This window comes from Gorilla gorilla, chromosome 13, assembly GCF_029281585.2.
Source record: "Gorilla gorilla gorilla isolate KB3781 chromosome 13, NHGRI_mGorGor1-v2.1_pri, whole genome shotgun sequence".
In the NCBI taxonomy this organism is placed as follows: Eukaryota; Metazoa; Chordata; class Mammalia; order Primates; family Hominidae; genus Gorilla; species Gorilla gorilla.
Genome location: NC_073237.2, coordinates 3,800,645 through 3,824,506, shown reverse-complemented (window position 1 = coordinate 3,824,506; position 23,862 = coordinate 3,800,645).

Below are 23,862 nucleotides of genomic sequence, written 5' to 3'. Positions count from 1 at the left end.
ATGGAATGGAATGGAATGGAATGGAATGGAGTCAACCCGAGTAGAACTAAATGGAATGGAAAGGAATGGAATGGAATGGAATGGAATGGAATGGAATGGAATGGAATGGAATGGGATGGAATGGAATCAACCCGACTAGAACGGAATGGAATGGAATGGAATGGAATGGAATGGAATGGAATGGAATGGAATGGAATGGAATGGAATGGAATCGAATGGAATGGAATGGAATGGAATGGAATGGAATGGAATGGAATGGAATGGAAAGGAATCAACCTGAGTAGAATGGAATGGATTGGAATGGAATGGAAAGGAATGGAATGGAATCGAGTGGAATCGAATGGAATGGAATGGAATGGAATGGAATGGAATGGAATGGAATGGAATGGAATCAACCTGAGTAGAATGGAATGGATTGGAATGGAATGGAATGGAATGGAATCGAATGGAATCGAAAGAAATGGAATGGAATGGAATGGAATGAAATGGAATGGAATGGAATCAACCCGAGTAGAACGGAATGGAATGGAATGGAATGGAATGGGATGGAATGGAATGGAATGGAATGGAATGGAATGGAATGGAATGGAATGGAATGGAATGGAATCAACCCGAGTAGAATGGAATGGATTGGAATGGAATGGAATGGAATGGAATGGAATGGAATGGAATCGAATGGAATGGAGTGGAATGGAATGGAATGGAATGGAATGGAATGGAATGGAATGGAATGGAATGGAGTCAACCCGAGTAGAATGGATTGGATTGGAATGGAATGGAATGGAAAGTAATGGAATGGAATGGAATGGAATGGAATGGAATGGAGTCAACCCGAGTAGAACTAAGTGGAATGGAAAGGAATGGAATGGAATGGAATGGAATGGGATGGAATGGAATGGATTGGAATGGAATGGAATGGAATTCAATGGAGTAGAATGGAATGGAATAGAATGGAATGAAATGGAATGGAATGGAATGGAATGGAATGGAATGGAATGGAATGGAATCAACCCGACTAGAACGGAATGGAATGGAATGGAATGGAATGGAATGGAATGGAATGGAATGGAATGGAATCGAATGGAATGGAATGGAATGGAATGGAATGGAATGGAATGGAATGGAATGGAATGGAATGGAATGGAATGGAATGGAATGGAATTCAATGGAGTAGAACGGAATGGAATAGAATGGAATGAAATGGAATGGAATGGAATGGAATGGAATGGAATGGAATGGAATGGAATGGAATCAACCCGACTAGAACGGAATGGAATGGAATGGAATGGAATGGAATGGAATGGAATGGAATGGAATCGAATGGAATGGAATGGAATGGAATGGAATGGAATGGAATGGAATGGAATGGAATTGCATGGAATGGAATGGAATGGAATCGAATGGAATCGAATGGAGACGAATGGAATGGAATGGAATGGAATGGAATGGAATAAACCAGAGTAGAATGGAATGTATTGGAATGGAATGGAATGGAATGGAATGGAATGGAATGGAATGGAATGGAATGGAATGGAATCGAATGGAATGGAATGGAATGGAATGGAATGGAATGGAATTTAATGGAATCAATCAGAGTAGAACGGAATGGAATGGAATGGAATGGAATGGAATGGAATTCAATGGAATAGAATGGAATGGAAGGGAATGGAATGGAATGGAATGGAATCGAATGGAATCAAATGGAATCGAACGGAATGGAATGGAATAGAATGGAATCAACCCGAGTAGAACGGAATGGAATGGAATGGAATGGAATGGAATGGAATGGAATGGAATGGAATGGAATGGAATGGAATGGAATAGAATGGAATCAACCCGAGTAGAATGGAATGGATTGGAATGGAAAGGAATGGAATGGAATGGAATGGAATGGAATGGAATGGAATGGAATGGAATCAATCCGAGTAGAATGGAATGGAATGGAATTCAATGTAACCGAAAGGAATTGAATCAACCCATGTGGAACGGAACGGGATGGGACGGACGGGACGTGATGGGACGGGTCGGGATGGGACGGAATGGAACGGAACGGAATGGCATGGAATCATCCCGAGTAGAATGGAATGGAATGGAATGGAATGGAATGGAAAGGAATAGAATAGAATAGAATGGATTTGAACAAACCCGCGTGGAACGGAATGGAACGCAACGGAAAAGAGAGGAACGGAATGGAAAGGAATCAACCCAAGTAAAACGGCACGGGACGGGACGGGACGGGACGGGACGGGACGGGACCTAACGGAACGGAACCAAACTCAATGGAATCAACCCGAGTAGAACGGAATGGAGTAAATGGAAAGGAATGGAATGGAATGGAATGGAATGGAATGGAATGGAATGGAATGGAATGGAATGGAATGGAATGGAATGGAATGGAATGGAAATCAAACCGAGTGGAACGGAATGGAATGGAATGGAATGGAATGGAATGGAATGGAATGGAATGGAATGGAATGGAATGGAATGAGCCCGAGTGGAATGGAATGGAATGGAATGGAATGGAATGGAATGGAATGGAATGGAATGGAATGATCAACCCGAGTGGAATGGAATGGAATGGAATGGAATGGAATGGAATGGAATGGAGTGGAATCAACCCGAGTAGAACGGAAAGGAATGGAATGGAATGGAATGGAATGGAATGGAATGGAATGGAATGGAATGGAATGGAATTCCATGGAATGGAATGGAATGGAATGGAATGGAATAAAATGAAATGGAATGGAATGGAATCGAATGGAATAGAATGGAATTGAATGGAATGGAATGGAATAGAATGGAATGGAATGGAATGGAATGGAGTGGAATCAACCCGAGTAGAACAGAATGGAATCGAATGGAATGGAATGGAATGGAATGGAATGGAATGGAATGGAGTCAACCCGAGTAGAATGGAATGGATTGGAATGGAATGGAATGGAAAGTAATGTAATGGAATGGAATGGAATTCAATGGAGGAGAATGGAATGGAATAGAATGGAATCAACCCGACTAGAACGGAATGGAATGGAATGGAATGGAATGGAATGGAATGGAATCGAATGGAATGGAATGGAATGGAATGGAATGGAATGGAATGGAATCAACCCGAGTAGAATGGAATGGATTGGAATGGAATGGAATGGAATGGAAACGAATGGAATCGAAAGAAATGGAATGGAATGGTATGGAATGAAACGGAATGGAATGGAATCAACCCGAGTAGAACGGAATGGAATGGAATGGAATGGAATGGGATGGAATGGAATCGAATGATATCGAATGGAATCGAATGGAATGGAATGGAAAAGAATGGAATCAACCCGAGTGGAACGGAATGGAATGGAATGGAATGGAATGGAATGGAATGGAATGGAATGGAATGGAATGGAATCTAATGGAATGCAATGGAATGGAATGGAATGGAATGGAATGGAATGCAATGGAATGGAATGGAATGGATTGGAATGGAATGGTATCAACCCGAGTAGAATGGAATGGATTGGAATGGAATGGAATGGAATGGAATGGAATCGAATGGAATCGAATGGAATGGAGTGGAATGGAATGGAATGGAATGGAATGGAATGGAATGGAATGGAATGGAATGGAATGGAATTGCATGGAATGGAATGGAATGGAATCGAATGGAATCGAATGGAGACGAATGGAATGGAATGGAATGGAATGGAATGGAAACAACCAGAGTAGAATGGAATGTATTGGAATGGAATGGAATGGAATGGAATGGAATGGAATGGAATGGAATGGAATGGAATCGAATGGAATGGAATGGAATGGAATGGAATGGAATGGAATTTAATGGAATCAATCAGAGTAGAACGGAATGGAATGGAATGGAATGGAATGGAATGGAATGGAATTCAATGGAATAGAATGGAATGGAAGGGAATGGAATGGAATGGAATGGAATCGAATGGAATCAAATGGAATCGAACGGAATGGAATGGAATAGAATGGAATCAACCCGAGTAGAACGGAATGGAATGGAATGGAATGGAATGGAATGGAATGGAATGGAATGGAATGGAATGGAATGGAATGGAATGGAATGGAATGGAATGGAATAGAATGGAATCAACCCGAGTAGAATGGAATGGATTGGAATGGAAAGGAATGGAATGGAATGGAATGGAATGGAATGGAATGGAATGGAATGGAATGGAATGGAATGGAATCAATCCGAGTAGAATGGAATGGAATGGAATTCAATGTAACCGAAAGGAATTGAATCAACCCATATGGAACGGAACGGGATGGGACGGACGGGAGGTGATGGGACGGGTCGGGATGGGACGGAATGGAACGGAACGGAATGGCATGGAATCAACCCGAGTAGAATGGAATGGAATGGAATGGAATGGAATGGAAAGGAATAGAATAGAATAGAATGGAATTGAACAAACCCGCGTGGAACGGAATGGAACGCAACGGAAAAGAGCGGAACGGAATGGAAAGGAATCAACCCGAGTAAAACGGCACGGGACGGGACGGGACGGGACGGGACGGGACGGAACGGAATGGAACCAAACTCAATGGAATCAACCCGAGTAGAACGGAATGGAGTAAATGGAAAGGAATGGAATGGAATGGAATGGAATGGAATGGAATGGAATGGAATGGAAATCAAACCGAGTAGAACGGAATGGAATGGAATGGAATGGAATGGAATGGAATGGAATGGAATGGAATGGAATTGAATGGAATGGAATGGAATGAGCCCGAGTGGAATGGAATGGAATGGAATGGAATGGAATGGAATGGAATGGAATGGAATGGAATGATCAACCCGAGTGGAATGGAGTGGAATGGAATGGAATGGAATGGAATGGAATGGAGTGGAATCAACCCGAGTAGAACGGAATGGAATGGAATGGAATGGAATGGAATGGAATGGAATAGAATGGAATGGAATGGAATGGAATTCAATGGAATAGAATGGAATGGAATGGAATGGAATAAAATGAAATGGAATGGAATGGAATGGAATGGAATAGAATGGAATGGAATGGAATGGAATGGAATAGAATGGAATGGAATGGAATGGAATGGAGTGGAATCAACCCGAGTAGAACAGAATGGAATGGAATGGAATGGAATGGAATGGAATGGAATGGAATGGAATGGAATGGAATTGAATGGAATCGAATGGAATGGAATGGAATGGAATGGAATCAACCCAAGTAGAATGGAATGGATTGGAATGGAACGGAATGGAATGGAATGGAATCGAATCGAATGGAACGCAATGGAATGGAATGGAATGGAATGGAATGGAATGGAATGGAATGGAATGGAATGGAATCAATCCGAGTAGAATGGAATGGAATGGAATTCAATGTAACCGAAAGGAATTGAATCAACCCATGTGGAACGGAACGGGATGGGACGGGACGGGACGGGATGGGACGGGTCGGGATGGGACGGAATGGAACGGAACGGAATGGCATGGAATCAACCCAAGTAGAATGGAATGGAATGGAATGGAATGGAAGGGAAAGGAATAGAATAGAATAGAATGGAATTGAACCAACCCGCGTGGAACGGAATGGAAAGTAACGGAAACGAGCGGAACGGAATGGAAAGGAATCAACCTGAGTAAAACGGCACGGGACGGGACGGGACGGGACGGGACGGGACGGAAAGGGACGGAACCAAACTCAATGGAATCAACCCGAGTAGAACGGAATGGAGTAAATGGAAAGGAATGGAATGGAATGGAATGGAATGGAATGGAATGGAATGGAATGGAATGGAATGGAATGGAATCGAATGGAATGGAATGGAATCGAATGGAATGGAATGGAATGGAATGGAATCGAATGGAATGGAATGGAATGGAATGGAATTTAATGGAATGGAATGGAATCGAAAGGAATAGAATGGAATGGAATGGAATGGAATGGAATGGAATGGAATGGAATGGAATGGAATGGAATGGAATCAACCCGAGTAGAATGGAATGGATTGGAATGGAATGGAATGGAATGGAATCGAATGGAATCGAATGGAATCGAATGGAATGGAATGGAATGGAATGGAATCGAACGGAATCGAATGGAATGGAATGGATTAAAATGGAATGGAATGGAATGGAATGGAATGGAATGAAATGGAGTCAACCCGAGTAGAATGGAATGGATTGGAATGGAATGGAATGGAAAGTAATGGAATGGAATGGAATGGAATGGAATGGAATGGAATGGAATGGAATGGAATGGAATGGAATAGAATGGAATCAACCCGAGTAGAACTAAATGGAATGGAAAGGAATGGAATGGAATGGAATAGAATGGAATGGATTGGAATTCAATGGAGTAGAATGGAATGGAATAGAATGGAATGGAATGGAATGGAATGGAATGGAATGGAATGGAATGGAATGGAATAGAATGGAATAAACCCGACTAGAACGGAATGGAATGGAATGGAATGGAATGGAATGGAATGGAATGGAATGGAATCGAATGGAGTGGAATGGAATGGAATGGAATGGAATGGAATGGAATGGAATGGAACGGAATGGAATCCACCCGAGTAGAATGGAATGGATTCGAATGGAATGGAAAGAATGGAATGGAATCGAGTGGAATGGAATGGAATGGAATGGAATGGAATGGAATGGAATGGAATGGAATGGAATGGAATGGAATCCACCCGAGTAGAATGGAATGGATTGGAATGGAATGGAAAGGAATGGAATGCAATCAAGTGGAATCGAATGGAATGGAATGGAATGGAATGGAATGGAATGGAATGGAATGGAATGGAATGGAATCAACCTGAGTAGAATTCAATGGATTGGAATGGAATGGAATGGAATGGAATCGAATGGAATCGAAAGAAATTGAATGGAATGGAATGGAATGAAATGGAATGGAATGGAATCAACCAGAGAAGAACGGAATGGAATGGAATGGAATGGAATGGAATGGGATGGAATGGAATCGAATGATATCGAATGGAATCGAATGGAATGGAATGGAATAGAATGGAATCAACCCGAGTGGAACGGAATGGAATGGAATGGAATGGAATGGAATGGAATGGAATGGAATGGAATGGAATGGAATGGAATGGAATCGAATGGAATGCAATGGAATGGAATGGAATGGAATGGAATGGAATGGAATGGAATGGAATGGAATGGAATGGAATCAACCCGAGTAGAATGGAATGGATTGGAATGGAATGGAATGGAATGGAATGGAATCGAATGGAATCGAATGGAATGGAGTGGAATGGAATGGAATGGAATGGAATGGAATGGAATGGAATGGAATCAACCCGAGGAGAACGGAATGGAATGGAATGGAATGGAATGGAATGGAATGGAATGGAATGGAATGGAATTCAATGGAATAGAATGGAATGGAATCGAATGGAATCGAATGGAGATAAATGGAATGGAATGGAATGGAATGGAATGGAATCAACCAGAGTAGAATGGAATGTATTGGAATGGAATGGAATGGAATGGAATGGAATGGAATGGAATCGAATGGAATGGAATGGAATGGAATGGAATGGAATGGAATGGAATGGAATGGAATGGAATCAATCACAGTAGAACGGAATGGAATGGAATGGAATGCAATGGAATGGAATTCTATGGAACAGAATGGAATGGAAGGGAATGGAATGGAATGGAATGGAATGGAATCGAATGGAATCAAATGGAATCGAACGGAATGGAATGGAGTAGAATGGAATCAACCCGAGTAGAACAGAATGGAATGGAATGGAATGGAATGGAATGGAATGGAATGGAATGGAATGGAATGGAATGGAATGGAATGGAATGGAATAGAATGGAATCAACCCGAGTAGAATGGAATGGATTGGAATGGAAAGGAATGGAATGGAATGGAATCGAATCGAGTGGAATGGAATGGAATGGAATGGAATCAATCCGAGTAGAATGGAATGGAATGGAATTCAATGTAACCGAAAGGAATTGATTCAACCCATGTGGAACGGAACGGGATGGGACGGGACGGGACGGGATGGGACGGGTCGAGATGGGACGGAATGGAACGGAACGGAATGGCATGGAATCAACCCGAGTAGAATGGAATGGAATTTAATGGAATGGAAAGGAAAGGAATAGAATAGAATAGAATGGAATTGAGCCAACCCACGTGGAACGGAATGGAACGTAACGGAAACGAGCGGAACGGAATGGAAAGGAATCAACCCGAGTAAAACGGCACGGGACGGGACGGGACGGGACGGGACGGGACGGAACGGAACGGAACCAAACTCAATGGAATCAACCCGAGTAGAACGGAATGGAGTAAATGCAAAGGAATGGAATGGAATGGAATGGAATGGAGATGAATGGAATGGAATGGAATGGAATGGAATGGAATGGAATGGAATGGAATGGAATCGAACGGAATCGAATGGAATAGAATGGAATATAATGGAATGGAATGGAATGGAATTGAATGGAGTCAACCCGAGTAGAATGGAATGGATTGGAATGGAATGGAATGGAAAGTAATGGAATGGAATGGAATGTAATGGAATGGAATGGAATGGAATGGAATCAACTCGAGTAGAACTAAATGGAATGGAGAGGAATGGAATGGAATGGAATGGAATGGAATTCAATGGAGTAGAATGGAATGGAATAGAATGGAATGGAATGGAATGGAATAGAATGGAATGGAATGGAATGGAATGGAATGTAATGGAATCAACCCGACTAGAACGGAATGGAATGGAATGGAATGGAATGGAATGGAATGGAATGGAATGGAATGGAATGGAATGGAATGGAATGGAATGGAATGGAAAGGAATCCACCCGAGTAGAATGGAATGGATTGGAATGGAATGGAAAGGAATGGAATGGAATCGAGTGGAATCGAATGTAATGTAATGGAATGGAATGGAATGGAATGGAATGGAATGGAATGGAATCAACCTGAGTAGAATGGAATGGATTGGAATGGAATGGAATGGAATGGAATCGAATGGAATCGAAAGAAATGGAATGGAATGGAATGGAATGAAATGGAATGGAATGGAATCAACCCGAGTAGAACGGAATGGAATGGAATGGAATGGAATGTGATGGAATGGAATGGAATGGAATGGAATGGAATGGAATGGAATGGAATGGAATGGAATCAACACGAGTAGAATGGAATGGATTGGAATGGAATGGAATGGAATGGAATGGAATCGAATGGAATCGAATGGAATGGAGTGGAATGGAATGGAATGGAATGGAATGGAATGGAATGGAATGGAATGGAATGGAATCAACACGAGTAGAACGGAATGGAATGGAATGGAATGGAATGGAATGGAATGGAATGGAATGGAATGGAATGGAATGGAATTCAATGGAATAGAATGGAATGGAATCGAATGGAATCGAATGGAGATGAATGGAATGGAATGGAGACGAATGGAATGGAATGGAATGGAATGGAATGGAATGGAATCAACCAGAGTAGAATGGAATGTATTGGAATGGAATGGAATGGAATGGAATGGAATGGAATGGAATGGAATGGAATGGAATGGAATGGAATCGAATGGAATGGAATGGAATGGAATGGAATGGAATGGAATGGAATGGAATGGAATCAATCAGAGTAGAACGGAATGGAATGGAATGGAATGCAATGAAATGGAATTCAATGGAATAGAATGGAATGGAAGGGAATGGAATGGAATGGAATGGAATCGAATGGAATCAAATGGAATCGAACGGAATGGAATGGAATAGAATGGAATCAACCCGAGTAGAACAGAATGGAATGGAATGGAATGGAATGGAATGGAATGGAATGGAATGGAATCGAATGGAATGGAATGGAATGGAATGGAATGGAATGGAATGGAATGGAATGGAATGGAATGGAATGGAATGGAATGGAATGAAATGGAATGGAATGGAATGGAATGGAATGGAATGGAATGGAATAGAATGGAATCAACCCGAGTAGAATGGAATGGATTGGAATGGAAAGGAATGGAATGGAATGGAATCGAATGGAATGGAATGGAATGGAATGGAATGGAATGGAATCAATCCGAGTAGAATGGAAAGGAATGGAATTCAATGTAACCGAAAGGAATTGATTCAACCCATGTGGAACGGAACGGGATGGGACGGGACGGGACGGGATGGGACGGGTCGGGATGAGACGGAATGGAACGGAACGGAATGGCATGGAATCAACCCGAGTAGAATGGAATGGAATGGAATGGAATGGAAAGGAAAGGAATAGAATAGAATAGAATGGAATTGAACCAACCCGCGTGGAACGGAATGGAACGTAACGGAAACGAGCGGAACGGAATGGAATGGAATCAACCCGAGTAAAACGGCACGGGACGGGACGGGACGGGACGGGACGGGACGGAACGGAACGGAACCAAACTCAATGGAATCAACCCGAGTAGAACGGAATGGAGTAAATGGAAAGGAATGGAATGGAATGGAATGGAATGGAATGGAATGGAATGGAATGGAATGGAATGGAATGGAATCGAATGGAATGGAATGGAATCGAATGGAATGGAATGGAATGGAATGGAATGGAATGGAATGGAATGGAATGGAATCGAACGGAATCGAATGGAATAGAATGGAATATAATGGAATGGAATGGAATGGAATGGAGTCAACCAGAGTAGAATGGAATGGATTGGAATGGAATGGAATGGAAAGTAATGGAATGGAATGGAATGGAATGGAATGGAGTCAACCCGAGTAGAACTAAATGGAATGGAAAGGAATGGAATGGAATGGAATGGAATGGAATGGAATGGAATGGAATGGAATGGAATCAACCCGACTAGAACGGAATGGAATGGAATGGAATGGAATGGAATGGAATGGAATGGAATGGAATCGAATGGAATGGAATGGAATGGAATGGAATGGAATGGAATGGAATGGAATGGAATGGAATGGAAAGGAATCCACCTGAGTAGAATGGAATGGATTGGAATGGAATGGAAAGGAATGGAATGGAATCGAGTGGAATCGAATGGAATGTTATGGAATGGAATGGAATGGAATGGAATGGAATCAACCTGAGTAGAATGGAATGGATTGGAATGGAATGGAATGGAATGGAATCGAATGGAATCGAAAGAAATGGAATGGAATGGAATGGAATGAAATGGAATGGAATGGAATCAACCCGAGTAGAACGGAATGGAATGGAATGGAATGGAATGGGATGGAATGGAATGGAATGGAATGGAATGGAATGGAATGGAATGGAATGGAATGGAATCAACCCGAGTAGAATGGAATGGATTGGAATGGAATGGAATGGAATGGAATGGAATCGAATGGAATCGAATGGAATGGAGTGGAATGGAAGGGAATGGAATGGAATGGAATGGAATGGAATGGAATGGAATGGAGTCAACCCGAGTAGAATGGAATGGATTGGAATGGAATGGAATGGAAAGTAATGGAATGGAATGGAATGGAATGGAATGGAATGGAATGGAGTCAACCCGAGTAGAACTAAGTGGAATGGAAAGGAATGGAATGGAATGGAATGGAATGGAATGGAATGGAATGGAATGGAATTCAATGGAGTAGAATGGAATGGAATAGAATGGAATGGAATGGAATGGAATGGAATGGAATGGAATCAACCCGACTAGAACGGAATGGAATGGAATGGAATGGAATGGAATGGAATGGAATGGAATGGAATGGAATGGAATGGAATGGAATGGAATGGAATGGAATTCAATGGAGTAGAATGGAATGGAATAGAATGGAATGAAATGGAATGGAATGGAACGGAATGGAATGGAATGGAATGGAATGGAATCAACCCGACTAGAACGGAATGGAATGGAATGGAATGGAATGGAATGGAATGGAATGGAATGGAATGGAATCGAATGGAATGGAATGGAATGGAATGGAATGGAATGGAATGGAATGGAATGGAATGGCATGGAAAGGAATCCACCCGAGTAGAATGGAATGGATTGGAATGGAATGGAAAGGAATGGAATGGAATCGAGTGGAATCGAATGGAATGGAATGGAATGGAATGGAATGGAATGGAATGGAATGGAATGAAATGGAATCAACCTGAGTAGAATGGAATGGATTGGAATGGAATGGAATGGAATGGAATCGAATGGAATCGAAAGAAATGGAATGGAATGGAATGGAATGAAATGGAATGGAATGAAATCAACCCGAGTAGAACGGAATGGAATGGAATGGAATGGAATGGGATGGAATGGAATGGAATGGAATGGAATGGAATGGAATGGAATGTAATGGAATGGAATGGAAACAACCCGAGTAGAATGGAATGGATTGGAATGGAATGGAATGGAATGGAATGGAATCGAATGGAATCGAATGGAATCGAATGGAATGGAATGGAATGGAATGGAATGGAATGGAATGGAATGGAATGGAATCAACCAGAGTAGAACGGAATGGAATGGAATGGAATGGAATGGAATGGAATGGAATGGAATGGAATGGAATGGAATGGAATGGAATGGAATTCAATGGAATAGAATGGAATGGAATCGAATGGAATCGAATGGAGACGAATGGAATGGAATGGAATGGAATGGAATGGAATCAACCAGAGTAGAATGGAATGTATTGGAATGGAATGGAATGGAATGGAATGGAATGGAATGGAATGGAATGGAATCGAATGGAATGGAATGGAATGGAATGGAATGGAATGGAATGGAATGGAATGGAATGGAATGGAATGGAATCAATCAGAGTAGAACGGAATGGAATGGAATGGAATGCAATGGAATGGAATTCAATGGAATAGAATGGAATGGAAGGGAATGGAATGGAAGGGAATGGAATGGAATGGAATGGAATCGAATGGAATCAAATGGAATCGAACGGAATGGAATGGAATAGAATGGAATCAACCCGAGTAGAACAGAATGGAATGGAATGGAATGGAATGGAATGGAATGGAATGGAATGGAATGGAATGGAATGGAATGGAATGGAATGGAATGAAATGGAATGGAATGGAATGGAATGGAATGGAATGGAATTGAATGGAATGGAATAGAATTGAATCAACCCGAGTAGAATGGAATGGATTGGAATGGAAAGGAATGGAATGGAATGGAATCGAATGGAATGGAATGGAATGGAATGGAATGGAATGAAATGAAATGGAATGGAATGGAATGGAATGGAATGGAATGGAATGGAATGGAATAGAATGGAATCAACCCGAGTAGAATGGAATGGATTGGAATGGAATGGAATGGAATTCAATGGAATAGAATGGAATGGAAGGGAATGGAATGGAATGGAATGGAATCGAATGGAATCAAATGGAATCGAACGGAATGGAATGGAATAGAATGGAATCAACCCGAGTAGAAGGGAATGGAATGGAATGGAATGGAATGGAATGGAATGGAATGGAATGGAATGGAATGGAATGAAATGGAATGGAATGGAATGGAATGGAATGGAATGGAATAGAATGGAATCAACCCGAGTAGAATGGAATGGAATGGAATGGAATGGAATGGAATGGAATGGAATGGAATGGAATGGAATGGAATGGAATGGAATGAAATGGAATGGAATGGAATGGAATGGAATGGAATGGAATGGAATAGAATGGAATCAACCCGAGTAGAATGGAATGGATTGGAATGGAATGGAATGGAATTCAATGGAATAGAATGGAATGGAAGGGAATGGAATGGAATGGAATGGAATCGAATGGAATCAAATGGAATCAAACGGAATGGAATGGAATAGAATGGAATCAACCCGAGTAGAACGGAATGGAATGGAATGGAATGGAATGGAATGGAATGGAATGGAATGGAATGGAATGAAATGGAATGGAATGGAATGGAATGGAATGGAATGGAATGGAATAGAATGGAATCAACCCGAGTAGAATGGAATGGATTGGAATGGAATGGAATGGAATAGAATGGAATGGAATGGAATCAATCCGAGTAGAATGGAATGGAATGGAGTTCAATGTAACCAAAAGGAAATGAATCAACCCATGTGTAATGGAACGGGATGGGACGGGACGGGACGCGATGGGACGGGTCAGGATGGGACGGAATGGAACGGAACGGAATGGCATGGAATCAACCCGAGTAGAATGGAATGGAATGGAATGGAATGGAAGGGAAAGGAATAGAATAGAATAGAATGGAATTGAACCAACCCGCGTGGAACGGAATGGAACGTAACGGAAACGAGCGGAATGGAATGGAAAGGAATCAACCCGAGTAAAACGGCACGGGACGGGACGGGACGGGACGGGACGGGACGGAACGGAACGGAACCAAACTCAATGGAATCAACCCGAGTAGAACGGAATGGAGTAAATGGAAAGGAATGGAATGGAATGGAATGGAATGGACTGGAATGGAATGGAATGGAATATAATGGAATGGAATGGAATGGAATGGAATGGAATGGAACGGAGTCAACCCGAGTAGAATGGAATGGATTGGAATGGAATGGAATGGAAAGTAATGGAATGGAATGGAATGGAATGGAATGGAATCAACCCGAGTAGAACTAAATGGAATGGAAAGGAATGGAATGGAATGGAATTGAATGGAATGGAATGGAATTCAATGGAGTGGAATGGAATGGAATAGAATGGAATGGAATGGAATGGAATGGAATGGAATGGAATGGAATGGAATGGAATGGAATGGAATGGAATGGAATAGAATGAAATCAACCCGACTAGAAAGGAATGGAATGGAATGGAATGGAATGGAATGGAATGGAATGGAATGGAATGGAATCCACCCGAGAATAGAATGGAATGGAATGGAATGGAATCAACCTGAGTAGAATGGAATGGATTGGAATGGAATGGAATGGAACGGAATCGAATGGAATCGAAAGAAATGGAATGGAATGGAATGGAATGAAATGGAATGGAATGGAATCAACCCGAGTAGAACGGAATGGAATGGAATGGAATTGAATGGGATGGAATGGAATCGAATGATATCGAATGGAATCGAATGGAATGGAATGGAATAGAATGGAATCAACCCGAGTGGAACGGAATGGAATGGAATGGAATGGAATGCAATGGAATGGAATGGAATGGAATGGAATCGAATGGAATCGAATGGAATGCAATGGAATGGAATGGAATGGAATGGAATGGAATGGAATGGAATGGAATGGAATGGATCAACCCGAGTAGAATGGAATCGATTGGAATGGAATGGAATGGAATGGAATGGAATCGAATGGAATCGAATGGAATGGAGTGGAATGGAATGGAATGGAATGGAATGGAATGGAATGGAATCAACCCGAGTAGAACGGAATGGAATGGAATGGAATGGAATGGAATGGAATGGAATGGAATGGAATGGAATGGAATGGAACGGAATGGAATGGAATCGAATGGAATCGAATGGAGACGAATGGAATGGAATGGAATGGAATGGAATGGAATCAACCAGAGTAGAATGGAATGTATTGGAATGGAATGGAATGGAATGGAATGGAATGGAATGGAATCATATGGAATGGAATGGAATGGAATCAATCAGAGTAGAACGGAATGGAATGGAATGGAATGGAATGGAATGGAATGGAATGGAATTCAATGGAATAGAATGGAATGGAAGGGAATTGAATGGAATGGAATGGAATCGAATGGAATCAAATGGAATCGAACGGAATGGAATGGAATAGAATGGAATCAACCCGAGTAGAACGGAAGGGAATGGAATGGAATGGAATGGAATGGAATGGAATGGAATGGAATCAATCCGAGTAGAAAGGAATGGAATGGAATGGAATGGAATGGAATCAACCCGAGTAGAACGGAATGGAATGGAATGGAATGGAATGGAATGGAATGGAATGGAATTCTATGGAATGGAATGGAATGGAATCGAATGGAATCGAATGGAGACGAATGGAATGGAATGGAATGGAATGGAATGGAATCAACCAGAGTAGAATGGAATGTATTGGAATGGAATGGAATGGAATGGAATGGAATGGAATGGAATGGAATGGAATCGAATGGAATGGAATGGAATGGAATCAATCAGAGTAGAACGGAATGGAATGGAATGGAATGGAATGGAATGGAATGGAATTCAATGGAATAGAATGGAATGGAAGGGAGTGGAATGGAATGGAATGGAATCGAATGGAATCAAATGGAATCGAACGGAATGGAATGGAATAGAATGGAATCAACCCGAGTAGAACGGAATGGAATGGAATGGAATGGAATGGAATGGAATGGAATGGAATGGAATGGAATGAAATGGAATGGAATGGAATGGAATGAAATGGAATGGAATAGAATGGAATCAACCCGAGGAGAATGGAATGGATTGGAATGGAATGGAATGGAATGGAATGGAATGGAATCAATCCGAGTAGAATGGAATGGAATGGAGTTCAATGTAACCAAAAGGAATTGAATCAACCCATGTGGAATAGAACGGGATGGGACGGGATGGGACGGCATGGGACGGGTCGGGATGGGACGGAATGGAACGGAAAGGAATGGCATGGAATCAACCCGAGTAGAATGGAATGGAATGGAATGGAATGGAAGGGAAAGGAATAGAATAGAATAGAATGGAATTGAACCAACCCGCGTGGAACGGAATGGAACGTAACGGAAACGAGCGGAACGGAATGGAAAGGAATCAACCCGAGTAAAACAGCACGGGACGGGACGGGACGGGACGGAACGGAACGGAACCAAACTCAATGGAATCAACCCGAGTAGAACGGAATGGAGTAAATGGAAAGGAATGGAATGGAATGGAATGGAATGCAATGGAATGGAATGGAATGGAATGGAATGGAATGGAATGGAATGGAAATCAAACCGAGTAGAACGGAATGGAATGGAATGGAATGGAATGGAATGGAATGGAATGGAATGGAATGGAATGGAATGGAATGGAATGGAATGACCCCGAGTGGAATGGAATGGAATGGAATGGAATGGAATGGAATGGAATGGAATGGAATGGAATGGAATGGAATGATCAACCCGAGTGGAATGGAATGGAATGGAATGGAATGGAATGGAATGGAATGGAATGGAATGGAGTGGAATCAACCCGAGTAGAACGGAATGGAATGGAATGGAATGGAATGGAATGGAATGGAATGGAATTCAATGGAATAGAATGGAATGGAATGGAATGGAATAAAATGAAATGGAATGGAATGGAATCGAATGGAATAGAATGGAATTGAATGGAATGGAATGGAATAGAATGGAATGGAATGGAATGGAATGGAGTGGAATCAACCCGAGTAGAACAGAATGGAATCGAATGGAATGGAATGGAATGGAATGGAATGGAATGGAATGGAATGGAATGGAATGGAATGGAGTCAACCCGAGTAGAATGGAATGGATTGGAATGGAATGGAATGGAAAGTAATGTAATGGAATGGAATGGAATGGAAAGGAATGGAATGGAATGGAATGGAATGGAATCAACCCGAGTAGAACTAAATGGAATGGAAAGGAATGGAATGGAATGGAATTGAATGGAATGGAATGGAATTCAATGGAGGAGAATGGAATGGAATAGAATGGAATGGAATGGAATGGAATGGAATGGAATGGAATGGAATGGAATGGAATGGAATAGAATGGAATCAACCCGACTAGAACGGAATGGAATGGAATGGAATGGAATGGAATGGAATGGAATCGAACGGAATCGAATGGAATAGAATGGAATATAATGGAATGGAATGGAATGGAATGGAATGGAATGGAATGGAATGGAATGGAATGGAATGGAATGGAATAGAATGGTGTCAACCCGACTAGAACGGAATGGAATGGAATGGAATGGAATGGAATGGAATGGAATCGAATGGAATGGAATGGAATGGAATGGAATCGAATGGAATGGAATGGAATGGAATGGAAAGGAATCCACCCGAGTAGAATGGAATGGATTGGAATGGAATGGAAAGGAATGGAATGGAATCGAATGGAATGGAATGGAATGGAATGGAATGGAATGGAATGGAATGGAATGGAATGGAATCAACCCGAGTAGAATGGAATGGATTGGAATGGAATGGAATGGAATGGAAACGAATGGAATCGAAAGAAATGGAATGGAATGGTATGGAATGAAACGGAATGGAATGGAATCAACCCGAGTAGAACGGAATGGAATGGAATGGAATGGAATGGGATGGAATGGAATCGAATGATATCGAATGGAATCGAATGGAATGGAATGGAATAGAATGGAATCAACCCGAGTGGAACGGAATGGAATGGAACGGAATGGAATGGAATGGAATGGAATGGAATGGAATGGAATCTAATGGAATGCAATGGAATGGAATGGAATGGAATCGAATGGAATCGAATGGAATGGAATGGAATGGAATGGAATCAACCCGAGCAGAATGGAATGGATTGGAATGGAATGGAATGGAATCGAATGGAATCGAATGGAATGGAGTGGAATGGAATGGAATGGAATGGAATGGAATGGAATGGAATGGAATGGAATGGAATGGAATCAACCCGAGTAGAACCGAATGGAATGGAATGGAATGGAATGGAATGGAATGGAATGGAATGGAATGGAATGGAATGGAATTGCATGGAATGGAATGGAATGGAATCGAATGGAATCGAATGGAGACGAATGGAATGGAATGGAATTGAATGGAATGGAATCAACCAGAGTAGAATGGAATGTATTGGAATGGAATGGAATGGAATGGAATGGAATGGAATGGAATGGAATGGAATGGAATGGAATCGAATGGAATGGAATGGAATGGAATGGAATGGAATGGAATTTAATGGAATCAATCAGAGTAGAACGGAATGGAATGGAATGGAATGGAATGGAATGGAATTCAATGGAATAGAATGGAATGGAAGGGAATGGAATGGAATGGAATGGAATCGAATGGAATCAAATGGAATCGAACGGAATGGAATGGAATAGAATGGAATCAACCCGAGTAGAACGAAATGGAATGGAATGGAATGGAATGGAATGGAATGGAATGGAATGGAATGGAATGGAATGGAATGGAATAGAATGGAATTGAACAAACCCGCGTGGAACGGAATGGAACGAAACGGAAAAGAGCGGAACGGAATGGAAAGGAATCAACCCAAGTAAAACGGCACGGGACGGGACGGGACGGGACGGGACGGGACGGGACCTAACGGAACGGAACCAAACTCAATGGAATCAACCCGAGTAGAACGGAATGGAGTAAATGGAAAGGAATGGAATGGAAAGGAATGGAATGGAATGGAATTGAATGGAATGGAATGGAATGGAATTGAATGGAATGGAATGGAACGGAAATCAAACCGAGTAGAACGGAATGGAATGGAATGGAATGGAATGGAATCGAATGGAATGGAATGGAATGGAATGAGCCCGAGTGGAATGGAATGGAATGGAATGGAATGGAATGGAATGGAATGGAATGATCAACCCGAGTGGAATGGAATGGAATGGAATGGAATGGAATGGAATGGAATGGAATGGAGTGGAATCAACCCGAGTAGAACGGAATGGAATGGAATGGAATGGAATGGAATGGAATGGAATGGAATGGAATGGAATGGAATGGAATGGAATTCAATGGAATAGAATGGAATGGAATGGAATGGAATAAAATGAAATGGAATGGAATGGAATCGAATGGAATAGAATGGAATTGAATGGAATGGAATGGAATAGAATGGAATGGAATGGAATGGAATGGAGTGGAATCAACCCGAGTAGAACAGAATGGAATCGAATGGAATGGAATGGAATGGAATGGAATGGAATGGAATGGAATGGAATGGAATGGAATGGAATGGAATGGAGTCAACCCGAGTAGAATGGAATGGATTGGAATGGAATGGAATGGAAAGTAATGTAATGGAATGGAATGGAATGGAAAGGAATGGAATGGAATGGAATGGAATGGAATGGAATGGAATGGAATGGAATGGAATGAAATGGAATGGAATGGAATGGAATGAAATGGAATGGAATAGAATGGAATCAACCCGAGTAGAACGGAATGGAATGGAATGGAATGGAATGGAATGGAATGGAATGGAATGGAATGGAATGGAATGGAATGGAATGGAATGGAATGGAATGGAATAGAATGGAATCAACCCGAGTAGAATGGAATGGATTGGAATGGAAAGGAATGGAATGGAATGGAATGGAATGGAATGGAATGGAATGGAATGGAATGGAATCAATCCGAGTAGAATGGAATGGAATGGAATTCAATGTAACCGAAAGGAATTGAATCAACCCATGTGGAACGGAACGGGATGGGACGGACGGGACGTGATGGGACGGGTCGGGATGGGACGGAATGGAACGGAACCGAATGGCATGGAATCAACCCGAGTAGAATGGAATGGAATGGAATGGAATGGAATGGAAAGGAATAGAATAGAATAGAATGGAATTGAACAAACCCGCGTGGAACGGAATGGAACGAAACGGAAAAGAGCGGAACGGAATGGAAAGGAATCAACCCAAGTAAAACGGCACGGGACGGGACGGGACGGGACGGGACGGGACGGGACCTAACGGAACGGAACCAAACTCAATGGAATCAACCCGAGTAGAACGGAATGGAGTAAATGGAAAGGAATGGAATGGAATGGAATGGAATGGAATGGAATGGAATGGAATGGAATGGAATGGAATGGAATGGAATGGAACGGAAATCAAACTGAGTAGAACGGAATGGAATGGAATGGAATGGAATGGAATGGAATCGAATGGAATCGAATGGAATGCAATGGAATGGAATGGAATGGAATGGAATGGAATGGAATGGAATGGAATGGAATGGATCAACCCGAGTAGAATGGAATCGATTGGAATGGAATGGAATGGAATGGAATGGAATCGAATGGAATCGAATGGAATGGAGTGGAATGGAATGGAATGGAATGGAATGGAATGGAATGGAATGGAATGGAATCAACCCGAGTAGAACGGAATGGAATGGAATGGAATGGAATGGAATGGAATGGAATGGAATCGAATGGAATCGAATGGAGACGAATGGAATGGAATGGAATGGAATGGAATGGAATCAACCAGAGTAGAATGGAATGTATTGGAATGGAATGGAATGGAATGGAATGGAATGGAATGGAATCGTATGGAATGGAATGGAATGGAATCAATCAGAGTAGAACGGAATGGAATGGAATGGAATGGAATGGAATGGAATGGAATGGAATTCAATGGAATAGAATGGAATGGAAGGGAATTGAATGGAATGGAATGGAATCGAATGGAATCAAATGGAATCGAACGGAATGGAATGAAATAGAATGGAATCAACCCGAGTAGAACGGAATGGAATGGAATGGAATGGAATGGAATGGAATGGAATGGAATGAAATGGAATGGAATGGAATGGAATGGAATGGAATGGAATGGAATAGAATGGAATCAACCCGAGTAGAATGGAATGGATTGGAATGGAATGGAATGGAATGGAATGGAATGGAATCAATCCGAGTAGAAAGGAATGGAATGGAATGGAATGGAATGGAATGGAATCAACCCGAGTAGAACGGAATGGAATGGAATGGAACGGAATGGAATGGAATGGAATGGAATGGAATGGAATGGAATTCTATGGAATGGAATGGAATGGAATCGAATGGAATCGAATGGAGACGAATGGAATGGAATGGAATGGAATGGAATGGAATCAACCAGAGTAGAATGGAATGTATTGGAATGGAATGGAATGGAATGGAATGGAATGGAATGGAATGGAATGGAATCGAATGGAATGGAATGGAATGGAATCAATCAGAGTAGAACGGAATGGAATGGAATGGAATGGAATGGAATGGAATGGAATTCAATGGAATAGAATGGAATGGAAGGGAGTGGAATGGAATGGAATGGAATCGAATGGAATCAAATGGAATCGAACGGAATGGAATGGAATAGAATGGAATCAACCCGAGTAGAACGGAATGGAATGGAATGGAATGGAATGGAATGGAATGGAATGGAATGGAATGGAATGAAATGGAATGGAATGGAATGGAATGGAATGCAATGGAATAGAATGGAATCAACCCGAGTAGAATGGAATGGATTGGAATGGAATGGAATGGAATGGAATGGAATGGAATCAATCCGAGTAGAATGGAATGGAATGGAGTTCAATGTAACCAAAAGGAATTGAATCAACCCATGTGGAATGGAACGGGATGGGACGGAATGGGACGGCATGGGACGGGTCGGGATGGGACGGAATGGAACGGAAAGGAATGGCATGGAATCAACCCGAGTAGAATGGAATGGAATGGAATGGAATGGAAGGGAAAGGAATAGAATAGAATAGAATGGAATTGAACCAACCCGCGTGGAACGGAATGGAACGTAACGGAAACGAGCGGAACGGAATGGAAAGGAATCAACCCGAGTAAAACAGCACGGGACGGGACGGGACGGGACGGAACGGAACGGAACAAAACTCAATGGAATCAACCCGAGTAGAACGGAATGGAGTAAATGGAAAGGAATGGAATGGAATGGAATGGAATGGAATGGAATGGAATGGAATGGAATGGAATGGAATGGAAATCAAACCGAGTAGAACGGAATGGAATGGAATGGAATGGAATGGAATGGAATGGAATGGAATGGAATGGAATGGAATGAGCCCAAGTGGAATGGAATGGAATGGAATGGAATGGAATGGAATGGAATGGAATGGAATGGAATGATCAACCCGAGTGGAATGGAATGGAATGGAATGGAATGGAATGGAATGGAATGGAATGGAGTGGAATCAACCCGAGTAGAACGGAATGGAATGGAATGGAATGGAATGGAATGGAATGGAATGGAATTCAATGGAATAGAATGGAATGGAATGGAATGGAATAAAATGAAATGGAATGGAATGGAATCGAATGGAATAGAATGGAATTGAATGGAATGGAATGGAATAGAATGGAATGGAATGGAATGGAATGGAGTGGAATCAACCCGAGTAGAACAGAATGGAATGGAATGGAATGGAATGGAATGGAATGGAATGGAATGAAATGGAATGGAATGGAATGGAATGGAATGGAATGGAATAGAATGGAATCAACCCGAGTAGAATGGAATGGATTGGAATGGAATGGAATGGAATGGAATGGAATGGAATCAATCCGAGTAGAATGGAATGGAATGGAGTTCAATGTAACCAAAAGGAATTGAATCAACCCATGTGGAATGGAACGGGATGGGACGGAATGGGACGGCATGGGACGGGTCGGGATGGGACGGAATGGAACGGAAAGGAATGGCATGGAATCAACCCGAGTAGAATGGAATGGAATGGAATGGAATGGAAGGGAAAGGAATAGAATAGAATAGAATGGAATTGAACCAACCCGCGTGGAACGGAATGGAACGTAACGGAAACGAGCGGAACGGAATGGAAAGGAATCAACCCGAGTAAAACAGCACGGGACGGGACGGGACGGGACGGAACGGAACGGAACAAAACTCAATGGAATCAACCCGAGTAGAACGGAAAGGAGTAAATGGAAAGGAATGGAATGGAATGGAATGGAATGGAATGGAATGGAATGGAATGGAATGGAATGGAAATCAAACCGAGTAGAACGGAATGGAATGGAATGGAATGGAATGGAATGGAATGGAATGGAATGGAATGGAATGGAATGAGCCCAAGTGGAATGGAATGGAATGGAATGGAATGGAATGGAATGGAATGGAATGGAATGATCAACCCGAGTGGAATGGAATGGAATGGAATGGAATGGAATGGAAT